The sequence below is a fragment of the Hibiscus syriacus genome, unplaced genomic scaffold (genome assembly GCF_006381635.1).
Source record: "Hibiscus syriacus cultivar Baekdansim isolate YM2019G1 unplaced genomic scaffold, ASM638163v2 tig00110346_pilon, whole genome shotgun sequence".
Taxonomy (NCBI): domain Eukaryota; kingdom Viridiplantae; phylum Streptophyta; class Magnoliopsida; order Malvales; family Malvaceae; genus Hibiscus; species Hibiscus syriacus.
Window position 1 is genome coordinate 811,192 of NW_024062697.1, and position 15,250 is coordinate 826,441.

Genomic DNA, 15,250 nt, shown 5'->3' on the forward strand with positions numbered 1-15,250 from the left:
AAAAGAAAAGATAATAGCAGGAAGTGGTGATCACGAATGGTTCGAATCGTAAGCCTCCACGAAAACACGTCTCGGCCTCTACTTAGTTCACCCGATTGAGAGCAAAATTTTCTTTACCCAAAAACGGTTTTGAGAAAAATGACTGAAGTAAAAAAAGGCTGCTAGACCTTACCTCCTTAAATATATCAATTACCCTAACATCTTAGGGCTTTTAAAGTTGTTTTGAATTAATAAATAAAATATTATTTATTAATTCAAATTAAATATACGTTAAAGACTTATAATCAGAATTACACTATTTAATGTTTATTTAAAAACTTATTTAATTATTTCGAATTATATATATCAATTAAAAGAGTTGTAATCTAAATTACATTCTTTTAATGCTTACTTACTATATTCGGGATAATTAAATTCATATGTATATCAAATATACATATCTTAACTGTAGATATATTTTAGTAACATACAACAAATCGTACATCTTTGCTCATTTCAATCCTAGGGTGTGACCCTGTAGGTTATTGTAACGTTAATAGTAATTATTAGAACAATTCTAATATTACATACAATGAGTGACATCTAGCAATATATCATTGTCACCTAAGTTACAAGAAATTATGATTCGACATATCATCTTCGTGATTAACTGTTTTATGTATTACATCCATTTGCTTTTTATATCTAGAATAAGCAGAAGTCTTAGAATAGTCACACTTGTATAGCCCATTTATTTTTTTCTTGATATCTAGAGTAGACTATAATTAACAAATAATTTGTGATATCACATATCAACTTATTCGAGCATGGTCATGCATTTCTAGTCTCACTCAATCAAGTGGCCTGTGATATATTTCCTATTATGTAGGCAGGACAAATCCTATCTTAACCATATACACCCCACTAAATATATCGAGATATATTCAATAACAGCCTTTATAGTACAACCAGTTATGGAGCATGTTTAACTGTATAAAAACATACAACAATATATGTTGGGATGACATTGATCTCAAGTCCGAGGATCATACATATAGTCATCACCATGAGCAATGTTATCACGTTACATAATAATCCAAGACATATAATCTCATGATGGGTCAATCCAATATATTGTTCTCTAACAATATTATCATGTATCAATTCTGACATCTCTATGTCAATGACAACTCCTTGTCATCAATCAATAACATGTTAGTCTTAAGCGTACTATTATTATCCATGCCCATAATAATACTTGACTATGGATCTTTTAATAATGTTATTATATGGACTTTATTATCTTTCAGTTTATGTTAAACACATACATATAACTGAAAATAATATTGGTAATTCCTTTATTCAATAAAATCGATAAATAAATGTATTATTACAATCATCATATGATTGGTCTTGGGCATACTCTTACATGTTCCACCTAACATTAAAGGAAGATTTCGTAGTCGTAAAAGGGGAACGACACATAATCTATTAGCTGCCATTACTTTTGATTTGAAATTTACTTATGTTCTAGTTGGTTGGGAAGGTAGTGCATATTATTCTCGTGCTTTAACTGGTGCACTTACAAGCCGAATAGGATTTAATATTCCAGAAGGTAATACTTATCTTTAATAATAAAAAAAATAATTAAATTAAATTCATAATATATTAAGTAATAATAACAATTTGTCAAATTGTAGGTAAATATTATCTTGCTGATGTTGGATATGGCATCCGAAATGGAATTATTTCTCCTTATCGTGGTGTTAGATATCATTTAAAAGAGTTCAACAATCATCATCCAGAAAATGTAAAGGAACTGTTTAATCTTAGTCATTCGTCATTGCGAACCACTGTTGAGTGAGTATTTGGAATTTTAAAGAAACATTTTCGTGTTGGATGCTGAACCATTTTGGGATTTTCAAACACAAGTAGATGTAGTGTTGGCTTGTACTATCATCCATAATCATATAATAGGAGTTGATCCTATTGATTTAATTAAGGAAGATTATATAAGGAACACGAGCCTTATTCGATAACATCAATTCTTATACAACGAGAAGAGAGAAGAAGCTAGAGAATGGGCTACTAAGGGAGATGAAATTGGACAAGCTTTATGGAGTGATTATATAAATAGAAACATTTAATTTTATTTAGAACTTTTTGTTCAGTATTTCTATGTTATGTATGTTGGATATTGTTGTTTTTAGTTTATTGGATATTGAAATTGATAATGTTTTAAGTTTGTTTGACATTGAATTTAATTTGTTGGATGTTGAAATTATTATTTTTATGTTTGTTGGTATTATAAATGTTATGTTTTATGTTTGTTGGGCATTGATTGGTGAGTGTTTGATTGGTGTTTGATAAATGGCTTTGATGGGTCTCGGGTGTTGCAACGCCTTTATTTATATAATTTATTTAGTTTTGTTTTTGCGTGAATGTGTATATTTGTTTTCTTGAAATGGTTGCTGGATAATGAGAGAGGAGCAGTAGTTACAGTAGAATTAGAGCTCCATGTTTGTGAGTTGAGTACTTGGTGTCTTACTTATTAGGTGCTTGGTGTATATTTGAGGGTTGATATTACAAATTGTTACATAATTTGAGTTTCGCAATTTTTAGTTTGTTATAAACTGATTTTTTTCCAGATATAATAATTGTTTTTATGTTAGTTATTAGTCTAATTACTTCATTTTTTTTATGATTATTAAAGTAGCAATGAGAACATCAAAACATTTTAGGTGGACAAAACCAATGGAACATCATTTTCTCGAAATACTTGCAGAGGAGACCCAAAAAGGTAATAAGCCATCTAATACATTTAGAGAAGTTTCTATAAATCGAGTTGATACAACTATTTCCAAAAAATTTCAAGTTCAATGTGCCACTAAACACGTGGAAAATCATTTGAGGGCTATCAACTATACATGGAAAACTATATGTACAATTTGTGGAGAAAGTGGATTAGGGTGGGACGAGAACTTGAAAAATGATAACTTGTGATGAAATGACATATAATGCTATAGTGACGATAATCTTTATATACTCTTATTTTAATAAATGAAATTTGAATTTTATTTTTTATTCTAATTATGTATAATATTTAACAAGTACACCCAAAATTTGGACAATTTTTAAACAAAAAAATTGATTCTTATGATGAGATGGCTCTTGTTGTTGGTCAAGATATGACAACAAGGAGTTTTGCTAGAACTTTTGCTAATATAGAGTTGGATGATGTTAATGAAGGTTCAATGCCGTTAAATTTAGACACTCAAGATATCGATGAGGAAAAAACAAAATTATCTTCATCTGGTACATCAAAATGTAAAAGGAAGAATGTCCAAGAGAATGTCGATGATGATCATTTTAAATTTTTAGGTGAGAAACTTTGTGAGATTGCTGAAGCACTAAAAAACTTTACAGAGGATAAGACACCATACCTTTATGAAGAAGTTATGTCAATGGTGAATGAAGGATTTGATGATGACTTTCTTTCTGAGGTGTTTGATTTTTTTAGCGAAAAATGAGTTAGAGGCCAAAGCTTTATTAGCAGAAAAAACCAAAACATAGGAAAATTTGGATTCAAAAGTTTCCTCAAAGTTAAGATGTGAACTTTTAAAGTGGTGTACTACTATTTATGACTTAGACAATATTTAAGCTTTAATGTGTTGTAGTACTAATTATAGACTTTAACAATATGCTGGTTTGATGTGTTGTAGCACAAATTCTGAATTAGACAATATCTTTGTATTATTATGGTTGGATAATATCGTTGTCTTAATATGGTATAGTTTTAATTAAACACTTTGAAAATATTATTATAATTCCTATGTGATGTACTATTGTTTTTTTAGTAATGATGTTTTTTTTATTATTTATTTTGATAATATATTTTTAATACATTATCAAGATTATATCAATTAAACATACATATAATATTAATTATAAGTTAAAATTTAATTTTAAAAATGCTAATAAATAAAGTATCATGAATACTTCAAACCTAAAATTGTGTATTTATAACACAATCAACATAAATTATTATATTATCTACAAATTTAATTTGGTGTACTTATAGAAATAAAAAATTTAATTTCAAAATTTAATAAAATACAATTTTATAAAAATAAGTTATTTTTTAAGTTAAATAACAAGAAAAATACAAAAATGCATACATTTTTACAAAAAATGATTTTGTAAATTATTTTCAGAAAAACTAACCAAACAGTGTAAAACATTTTACAATGCAACATCCAAACAATGTAAAATGTTTTCTTGAAAATGTTTCCCGGAAATGTAATTCATTTTCCAAAAACTATTTTCAGTGAAACAAACAGACCCTAAATAGTAATTATTGTGACATTTTTTGCCTTATGAATTAATTTAATAATTATGATATTCTCTGTAAATACCCATGGTGGTGAAAATTCTCGACTAAGAGCACACACTTACATGAGCATCATAGATTAATTTGAGTGATTTCTTGTTGTCTTGAGGTTTGAAGGTGATTGACAGAAAATTGATAAGGTTTTGAGGTAATAGGTGCAAAGCAAGTGTAAGAGTGATGTTGTCTAATTGCTATGAGAAAGTAGATGTCATGCATTGCTTGAGCACAAGCAATAGTTTGAGTTTGGGCCTTTGTTAAGTGTACTATATTTTCTACCCTTTTTTCTCATAATTATTGCTAGATTTAGGTTCATTTTAGTTGCATTATTATTCACTCATGCATGGTTCCATATTTTCCTTCACCGTTAAGTTTGATATTACATTATGGCTGGTTTTTGTGGAAAATATGATGTTGGTGTGTGTGTGTATTTATGCAAGTCAAGAATTGTTGTGGCAATGGAAGATGATTTTTGAAGGGTTCACCTCATTCAAGATAATCACATTAAATTAAAGGGGAGCCCAAAAGGTTAGAGATCCACGCAGAATATAAGGAGGAAAAGAAGTCTAATTTGTAAGGAATTTAAAGAAAGAGATAAAAAAGATTTATTACCTCTTTTAACCCAATTAAAACTCATCCTTATCAACAACCAATTTGATCTACTTTTCTCCTCCAAATCAAGAACCAAAAGCAAAATGAAAGAGTAGCCGACTAGAGAGAAAAGATAAGCATAATCTTCTTCTTTATTTCTTTTTCTTTTCGATTCGCGTTATTTGGGAATATTTATCTTGTATTTTTTTTTTGCACCCAGATGTGAGTACCATTTTACAGACCCAAAAAATACCAAACTCGGGAGCCCAAAAAAACCCAAACTTGACCCGGTAACCGTCTGAACACCCAACTGAAGGGCACCTTCACTCCAACCAACCATAGGCCACCCCTTTTTGCCAGCACGCCATCTCCATGCAAGGGCAACAGAAACAAGACATAAGAAACAAAAAAACAATCATCATTTTTTCTCTGTAAAATGGGTATAAAACCCAAAGAAATACATTGTAATGGGGATAATTTTTTATTCAAAAATCAATAAAAATCAGAAAAACAGTTCAAAGACTTTTTTGCTTGTATTTTTTTAATTTATTTTTAGTAGCTTTTGGAACAAAAAAAGAGGAAAATCATTACCATTATGCTGGAGCCTTGCCAGCGTTCGGAGAGTCGGTTCGTAGATCCAAACGATGAGGATGATCATCTCGAGAAGGGGAGAAACATACCAAAATTTGAGCCTGATCCAACGACAGACGGCGGAGATCCGAGAGATGGAAGTTAAGGGTCTCTCGAGTCATTTTGCGGCGTTGGGGACCAATTCTCGCGAAACCAAGCCCAAATCTGCAACGAGTTGGCTGAGACTAGTCTCCTAGTAAATTTTGGTGGCCAACTGCCATCAGATAAGGTGGTGGCGCGATGATCGTCGGCGATCGGCGAGGGTCATATAACCGACGACAGACATATTGTTTAGAGAGAGGGGTACTTTTTTTTTTTAAATGAAAAAATGAAATTATAAAAAAGAAAAAAAGGTTTGAATTTATAAAATAATTTCGGGGGAAATCTCGTTTTGGGTCCCCTACAATTCCCGTGTTTTTACAAAATGGTTAGTAAAGGGGATAATTTTTATAATTTTTAATTTTCTGTTTGTGCTTTGATATTTTCGGTATAATTTTTTTGAGTCCCCCTACTTTTAGTGTGTTTTTATACTTTAGTCATGTGTAGTGACCTTTTAATTTTTTAAATATTTTGGACTGCTTTTGTAATTTTACCTTTTTTGTGCATATGTTGTGACTGGACCTTTCATTAATTTATTAATATTTTATCATTCTTTTTTGTTTTATTTTAATTTAGTCACTGTTAATTTCTGATTTAACTACTATTATTTCAATTTTTGTATTTTGGTCACTATTTATTTCTTATTTGACTATTAACTTTTATTTTCTTGATTTTAGTCACTGTTATTTTATTTTATGTTTATTTTTTTATTTTATGTTTTTATTTTATTGTTTATTTTATTTTTTTTGATATTTTAATTTTTTAAATTAAATTGTTTAAATAGTTTATTATTTAATAATTTAATCCTTATATTTAGTTTTAAATTAGATTAACATTCGAATCGAATTTAGAAATTAGGATGACACTCTAGTGTAATTCGGGAGTAATTCGAGTCTAGTTTTCGCATAAGATGACTTATTACTCGAATAGATTGCTTGAGTTTTTAAAATTTATTAATAATTAATATTTTTTAAAAATTACTTTAGGTTTAATAATTTAGATAATAATTAGGCTTTTAGTTTAGATTTAGTCCTCAACTTTGGAAATTATCAATTTAGGTCATTAAGCTTTTAAATCTTTTAGAAATCAATATTTTTAGAATTTGTCCTTTTAGTCTCCGAACTTCGATTAGTGTTTTAATATTGACATAATTGAATAGGTTAAATAGAACCTCCACTTTTAGTTAGATTTCAAACTAGTCTTCTAATTTAGGGAATAATTCGAGTCGAGCCTCGCCTAAATGCTCGAGGGATTATCTCGATTATTCGATTCAATAACTGATTTAAAAATCTAATAAGATAATTATTAGAACCTACGGTTTTAGGTTTGACACCTTAAGCTAGAAAAAACCTTTAATTTACCTTAGTTTAATTAGGATTAAATAAAAATTTGTTTGATTACATTATTTTTAAACCTAAGGCAATGTTCACTTATTAGGGAATTAATGGTATATCTCTCGCAAGTATGCTCAGGGGGTGACTACTGGTGATTCTCGAAATAGGTGGACATATTTTTCAAAGTCTTCATCATGATTTTCTAAAAATGAGGCAATATTCAGTTATTAGGCACAATTGTTGATCTCCTACATTTACGCTTGGGAGCGAATGCTATCGATCTCAATAAACAAATACTCTTTTCAACTTTGCATCCATAATGATTTTCAAATTAAATAAAGACCGAACTCAAAATTTATGAAATATAGGGTAATCAACTAGTTACCAATTTTTGGGGGCTTGTGGGGGTATTAATCCTTCCCCACACGTAACTGACTCCCGAACCCGATTTTTGGATTTTCGCATACCTTAAAACTTTGTATTTGGATAAAAATAAAATGTTTTATTATAATCACCAGTTTTTTATGGTGTCCCAATTGCACCTTAAATGATTGGTGGTGACTCCTCACATTTCGAAAAACCGTTTCAAAGAGAAAACCCTCGAGTTGGTATCAGTCTTTCCCCTCCCGTGCAAAAAACAATGTCGATAACTTGGCGATTCCACTAGGGATGTTTTGTTTTTAAAACAACTTGAGAGTCGAGCCACGAGTTGGTTATACTATATTTAGGATTTTGGGAAATTATGAGTTCAATCTTGTTTTATTTATAGTTCATTATGTTATTTCAAACGAAAAAAAGATTTTCTCTCTGATTAATGCTTACACTTATGAGAATATTTAGGATTGTTGCATATCATAACTCTAAACCTGAGCTCAATCCCGATTTACCTAAGTAGGGAGAAACGTCACACCTCACGAGGAGCATTGGGCTTCCTTGTGTGGTTCTGATAAAGTGTTTTTTTGGAAAACATCCTATGTTGTCTATCCGAATATCAGTTCTGAGATACGATTTTAGCGGTGTGATCCCCTAAGGTGAATCTAATTTGCAAGTCTGTAATGGGCCAGAATCAGAGGTAACCTTAGCAGGTTGTAAAGACGGCTTGGGAACCTTTGCTAGAACCCAGCCTTATATAGAGAATTTAGTAAACCTATCCTGCTAGAGCCATGTGGATAACCCAGGAGAGCTAGAATGCATGCAGTTAGGATTATTAATTTTCTTTAATCAGTCTCAATTTTGAGTCAAATTTGATTATTTTTGCTAAGATTACATTTGTTTGACTAGTCATTTCAACGACTTGATTCTTTTTGTCTTGTTTATACTAACATTAATTTCCTTTTTGCCTGGTATTGTTTCATTTTTGCATAAACATGACATATCATTCAAAGGTATTGATCCCTTAAATAACTGATCGTTTAGATTATTCTTGAAAAACACTGCCCACAACATTGCCTTTCGCTGGGATCAGTAGAATTTTGAAGATGCTCTATATAGATTGTGTAGCGTCAAGGGAGAGTCTACCTACTGAGAAGGAAGACGTATACTTGTTAAGGTAACAAGTTGGATTCAAGAAGATTCGACGGTGAAGCAAACAGTTGAAGATCACAAACCAGCTCAAAAGACTCTTAAAAGTAGGAAATGAAGCAGAAGCTTTGAAGACAATGCAGTACCCAGATGCTCGTAGGAGCTGAACAACTTATAGGTGGACCAGATTTTCACTTCCCTAGTATATCGAGACATAGTTGATTTTTCAAGAATTGTTCAATGAACAATTATTTTTAGGATCAATTCCTTATTGTATTTGCATCACGCATTTTGCACACCCATTTTGCATTTGCATGTGCATCTTTGCATTAGCATACATTGTAACACCCATAATCCGTATAATTATACCTATACAGATTATAGATGTTATCCGAATTTCTAAAACCATTTTATCAATTCAAAAGTAATTTAAAATTTATTTTCTTAAAATGGTAAATGATATTATAAAAATATCATATTATATAAATCATGTTTCGTTGTAACCAATTTAATTCAAAAGATTTTTTTATATGAATAGTGAACAATACCCGTGAACAGTGGGGGAACCGGTTCCCTGTTGGGGGGAATCAATTCCCCTTTTACATTCTGGAAATTTTTGCTTAAACGCGGTTACTGTTCATTGCTGCAGTAACTCCGAAAATACATTTCATAAAATTCCAATTTTGTTTTCAATTTTGTTCAACAAAGCAAATAAAACATAATAATTACATGCCACTAATTAAATCTACATCACATATTAGGATGTCTTACTGATAAGTAAATATACTTCTTGATGCTTGATGTTGCCTTGAACTCTCTATTCCTCTACGGGCTTTTTACCTACCTGTGAAAATCATCACACGCTAAGTATATACTTAGTGAGGCAATTTAAATAATAAACAATGCAATACAATTCATGCATGATTTTTAATGTAAATTTCAAAATGCCATAAAATCATATTACCAACATATCCAATATTTTTCCATGATAAAAATATGATAAAATCTCTTACCATTTATCCCATAAGCTCGTAAGCTTATTTTACCAATATACTTGCCATTATTCCATAAGCTCGTAAGCTTATTTGCATGCTTACCATTTATTAAACAATAAATCATAAACCATAGCCTATAGCCCAATATACAACCCTGAGGACCCTGGGTATTCGAGTACTATTTGCACCGTCGTGCCACACATAAGGTCGTGCCTACCATATACACTGAAGTGTATTACACATAAGGTCGTGCCCACCATATACACCGAATTGTATTACACATAAGGTCGTGCCCTTCTTATACACCAAAGTGTATTATAAACCTGCAACTGCTATACTCTATGGCATGCCAACTATACCCTGTCCCTCAATGACTTACTTGGGCATATAGTCTATTTATTCAATCCATCCATGGCAAAGTATAATATCAATATTTAACATTGGGCAGGTCATACCCGAAAACATTCATGGTAAAAAGACATTTTGATTTCATACCGTGATAAAAGTTTTGAGGTAATAAAAAGTCACCCCATTCGTTCCTAGAAAAGAAATGGAAGCTATGGACATGATGTTAGCATCATCTGAAGATCAAGGCTTCTAATTGAGAATTGTGGGACATTGAAGAACAAGGTTCAGAATATAATCAATTCAGGGGAATGGATATTCGATGAATGATGGGGCATTATGAAGCAAACAAAAAAAACCATTACAACCACTAAACTTTTGATGTACTCGTATATTGTCTTGTTTGAATTTCTTTTCTTTATCTTTTTGTTAAAAAGTTTGTAAGTCACTTGACAATCGAACGTTTTAAATAAACTGCTACCTCCTGGGGTTATGATCAATAAGTAATTTTTTGACTCGAAATTCTTTAAATATCCGCTGGATTAAAAGCTCTTTTAAGAATTAGAGTTATAGATATTTGACAAAAAGACAAGATTGAAAACTGATAAAACAAGGATCCTTGACCTTACCACAGATGATACATTCAACCCCAAACACTTCTCTTACAGGGACCACTATAGCCTTCTCCTCTCATGAGGAAATGATCAAAAGGCTTGGCATTCAGGTATGAATAGAAGTGGACAACATGGGGCATCTCTTGTGTATGACATTACAAAAATGACTAGACTATATTTCTGTTGAAGACGTTTATGGGATTTCCTGACTATCAAAAACACCTAAACTATAGTAGGTTCTTCTCAATGAGCTTAGGAAATTATGAATCTGAATACTCAAGAGGTTAATAAGTTATTACTATAGATTATACAATAAAGCTGAGCTATTCCGCTAAAGCAATTGGTTATAGAGGAAACTCAAAAGCCATGGCTTTATGAATAGATTGCATTCGAACTATGACATTACTCGGATACTCGGTAGTTCGGTGTTTGCTCCACTACAATTATCAAGTTAAAGATCTTGTGATGAGACGAACCCTTCAACTAGCCCAATGAAGGTGATTATAATATATATACAATAAAGCTAAATTCAACTAGGTAAACAATGACAAATTAAGTCAAGTTAATCTAATAATGAGAATGGACTAAGGGAGTTGAGGAACACTTGTTATAGTCGACTTCACACAGTCACTCGAGAATTTTATAGTTTAGACTGATGTCTCTGCACTACCTCTGCTAAGGGAAGTCTATGAAGCTTGAAAAAATTAAAGATTTCAGAGAACCAAAACAGAAGTGTTATAGAAAGTCTAGTGATTGATTATGCTATTTGTGTCATTTTGTCCGTATCTAATAAAAATGCCAAGCCAAAAAAGAGGGGCATGTCGTAAGGTTCACAAGGACCAAAAAAGAAATATCATTTCGATGACTGAAACCTTAGAAACTTTAAGGAGCTAATCTGAAACTAATCCATCAATTTTGACACTTGTTAAAGAGGTATAAATTTGAAAGATTAAAAGAGCTGTTGATTTTTTTGATATTTAGCTAACTCATGTTCTGTGATTTGCTTCAATTGTGAGCCTAAAAGAAGTACATTTTTCTTAAACAAACTTTCCATATTTTGAAAATAAAAGAAAGAAAACAATTTCAAACAGGCCAATCTCTCTGGAAAGTTTTAGTCTAGAAATTGACAAAGGTCCCTCATACATAGAAGCTCAGAATCAGAAACTGGGGCAGAGAATTAGAATGTTAGGGAGACAGAAAAGAAAGTTTTTGCAAAATATGCAATGATACACGTTAGTGTGAGAGGAGAATGAAGATGAACAAATCAAGAATACAATTCAGATGGGATGATTGTAATGCACCAAATATTTAATTAATGACTTTATTGAAAGGATTTAAAATTTGAGAATCTATTTTGATTAATTGATAAAAGATGAGAATGATATGGGAAGAATAATTTAGACTAAATTGTAGTAATGGAGGATGAAAAAAGCATTTTAGCTATTTAGAATAAAATGAATTAAAAATTCATTTCCTTATAGTGTATTAAAGTAAAGAATAAGGGGAAAAAAGGATCAAGCAAAGTCAACTCTTTTCTTCTTCTTCTTTCTCGTGAGAAGCTCTCAACTCTAGCTAAAGGTGAGATTTCAATTTGATGGTTTATCCTTTCATTTTTGATTGGTTATAAAAGCTTTGAGTATGATAGAAGCTTAAGGAAAGATTAGATGGGATTAAAACTATAAAATAAGGGAAATAATAAAGACTATAGAAAATGAGTTTTGAAATGATAATTTAATATAGGATTGTTTATTTGTGTTTATTGGTAGAATTGACTTATCAAATAGGTAAATGGAAGATTACAAGCATTGGATGAATTTAAAAACAAGTTAGAAATTTTGGTGTGATTCAAAGAATCAAATGATCTTGAGGGATACTAGATGTTTTAAGTATCTAAATGAAGGAAATTTAGTATGGATAAGTAGAGAAGATTTACTTAGCATTGTTAGGGGTAAACATGAGGAAAATTGACCAAATTTTGGTATGTCTCAGGTTGAAAACTGGAAAATCTGGGCATGGGTATCGGTACTGGTAGAACAGTACTGATACTGTAGGCTAAAATGAGATGAATCAGCTGAGTAGTATCGATACTGATTCAATCAGTATCTATACCTAAAGGAAAGTATCGATACCAAAGGGAAGGCATTGATACCATTTCAAAATAGAATGCAAAAATGATTCGATACCATGGTAGGGTATCGCTACCATAGTATAGTAGTATCAATACCATGGTAGGGGTATCGATATCGAGGAGCTAGAAATTGTAAGATAGGCTGATATTTTTGTAGAAAAGTTAAAAATAGGTACTTTTGATTAATGTTTAAGTATAATTGTTAGAAAATATACTAAGAATTGATATTATACATGTATTAAATGAATATGGAATAGATCAGAATCAAGCTCCCGAGTCGAGTAAAGCAAAGGATAAAGGCAAAGTTTGGGAGTAATCATCTTTACATTTTGGAATATCCAATTGAGGCAAGCCAGGTGAGTGCATTTAATTATGTACGTATATGCTATGATAGTCATAGTTGTAAAAATTATTGATGTATGTATGGTGATTACCAAAAGGCACTAAGTGTGCAAAAAGTTAAGAAACTCATAATAGGTGTATGAATTTCCGTATTGGGCACTTTGTGTGCAAAAAGATAAGAAATTCATACTAAGTGTATGAATTTTCGTATTGGGCACTTTGTGTGTAAAAAGATAAGAAATTCATACTAAGTGTATGAATTTCCGTATTGGGCTCTTTGTGTGCAAAGAGTTAAGAGATTCATAGTAAGTGTATGAATTTCCGTGTGGGAAATATGTGTATAGACATAAGAATTTTTTAATAATGAGATGGATATTTATATTAATAATGGGTATGTAAACCGCATAGATTACAGTAATGGTTGAGAAATGACGGTATTAGCACTACCATAGAGTGTTTAATGAATTGAAAGAATCCCTTGAAATGTGAATTGTAATAAAATAAATTGTGTTTAGATTTTTTTACTTATGATTGTTCATGACTCACTAAGAAATATCTTAACATGTGTTAAACTCACTCGTAGGTTTTACTTCCAGTGGAATAGGGATATTTTTGGACATAGAAGTAAGGATCACCTCTTCAGTAACAATATGACACATGTATACTTTTTGATGTAATTAGTTGTCATGTAACATATTTAGTAAAAATGCTCTAAAAAAATTTGAATGATAATTTTTATTATGTAATTAATTTAATGTATAGTTTGTACTAGCTTAATTAGAAAGTTTTATAAAAAGAAACAAAAATTTTTGGGTTTTCAAAGGTAAAACTATTTTAAAAGAAATGTGACATCTATATCCCTTATACAGAAATTTATACTGGAGATGGGTGTTACAGTTATTAGTATCAGAGCTACAAGTTTAGCTGATTCTCGGTCGAAATTGAGTGTATTTTGATTTAAAAAGAGTTTACAAGCTGTTAAGATGTCAAGTTACTGATAGGGTATAGAAAGAAATATGATAGGTGTCTCTTCTTACTAACTCAAGTACTATTTTATGAATGTTGTACTAGATGTCGGATTCTACGAATTCGAGAAGAGCGGATGGGCGAGAAAGTAGAGATGGATCGGGAAGTGAAAGTTATGAGGAAAATAACGAACATTCGATTTCGTTAGAGAATGCCAGCGCACCGGTACCTCAGGGTGTGTCTGTTCCAGTGTTCGGAGCTTTTATGCAAGCTCTAGATGCTATTTTGACAAGGTTTCAACCTCCACCGCCTCCCCCTTTCCCTCCAGTACCGCGAATGTTAATCCCAAAGGAGTTAAGAAGTTTGGGAGCTCTTAAGTTTAGGGGAGAAGAAAATGAAGGTCTGATGGACTCAGATTTATGGTTGAATGATGTTAAGACAATGTTAGAATGTTTGCAGTGTTCGGATCATGAAAAGTTAGGCGGAACAGTATGATTACTCTAAGGATCAACTCGGGTATGGCAGACAAATATGACAATCTAATTATTCTGCAGCTTCACAAAAAACTAAGCAGTCCCATTCCTATACTGCTAGCTTGGGTAGAGCTCATGGAGAGAAACCTCTATGTTAGACAAACGACAAGTCACACAGAGGTGTATATAGGTTGCTTTCTGGTGCTTGTTTCTATTGTGGTGAATATGGTCACTTTGCTCGGAGTTGCCCGAAGAAATCAAGAGATAGATCAACACAATCGGATAGATCAGTCGTCGCACCAAGTAGATGTAGAGGAAGAGGAAGATCAGGTGGTCAATATAAGTTTAGCCAAATATAAGAGACTCAGGGTGTGGCCTGAGTTTATAATATAAATACCAATGAAGATAGGGATGATTCAGAGATCATAATAGATATATTTCACCTTTTTGATGAGCCTGCTTCTGTTCTAGTTGACCCAAGTTCTATACATTCGTATATTAGTACCAAGTTGATTAAACCTACATAAATTCCTTTAGAACCAATTTCTAGTGAAATGATTGCAATAAATCCTATGGGTCAAAGTGCAAGGGTAGCCAGGGTGTGTATTAAATGTCCTATTAAGATTCAAGGGGTTGTATTCTTGGAAAACTTGATAGAGTTTCCCTTTGATGAGTCTGAACTCATTTTCGGCATAGATTGGTTGTCTTCACATCATGGATGGGTAGATTGTCACCGAAAACTATTATCTTAAAGGATGCAGAAGGCTCCGAAATTGTGGTGATAGGTGAGAAGCTGAAATCCCTGTCTAATGTGATTTTGGGTATGACCGCAAAGAAAATGATGTT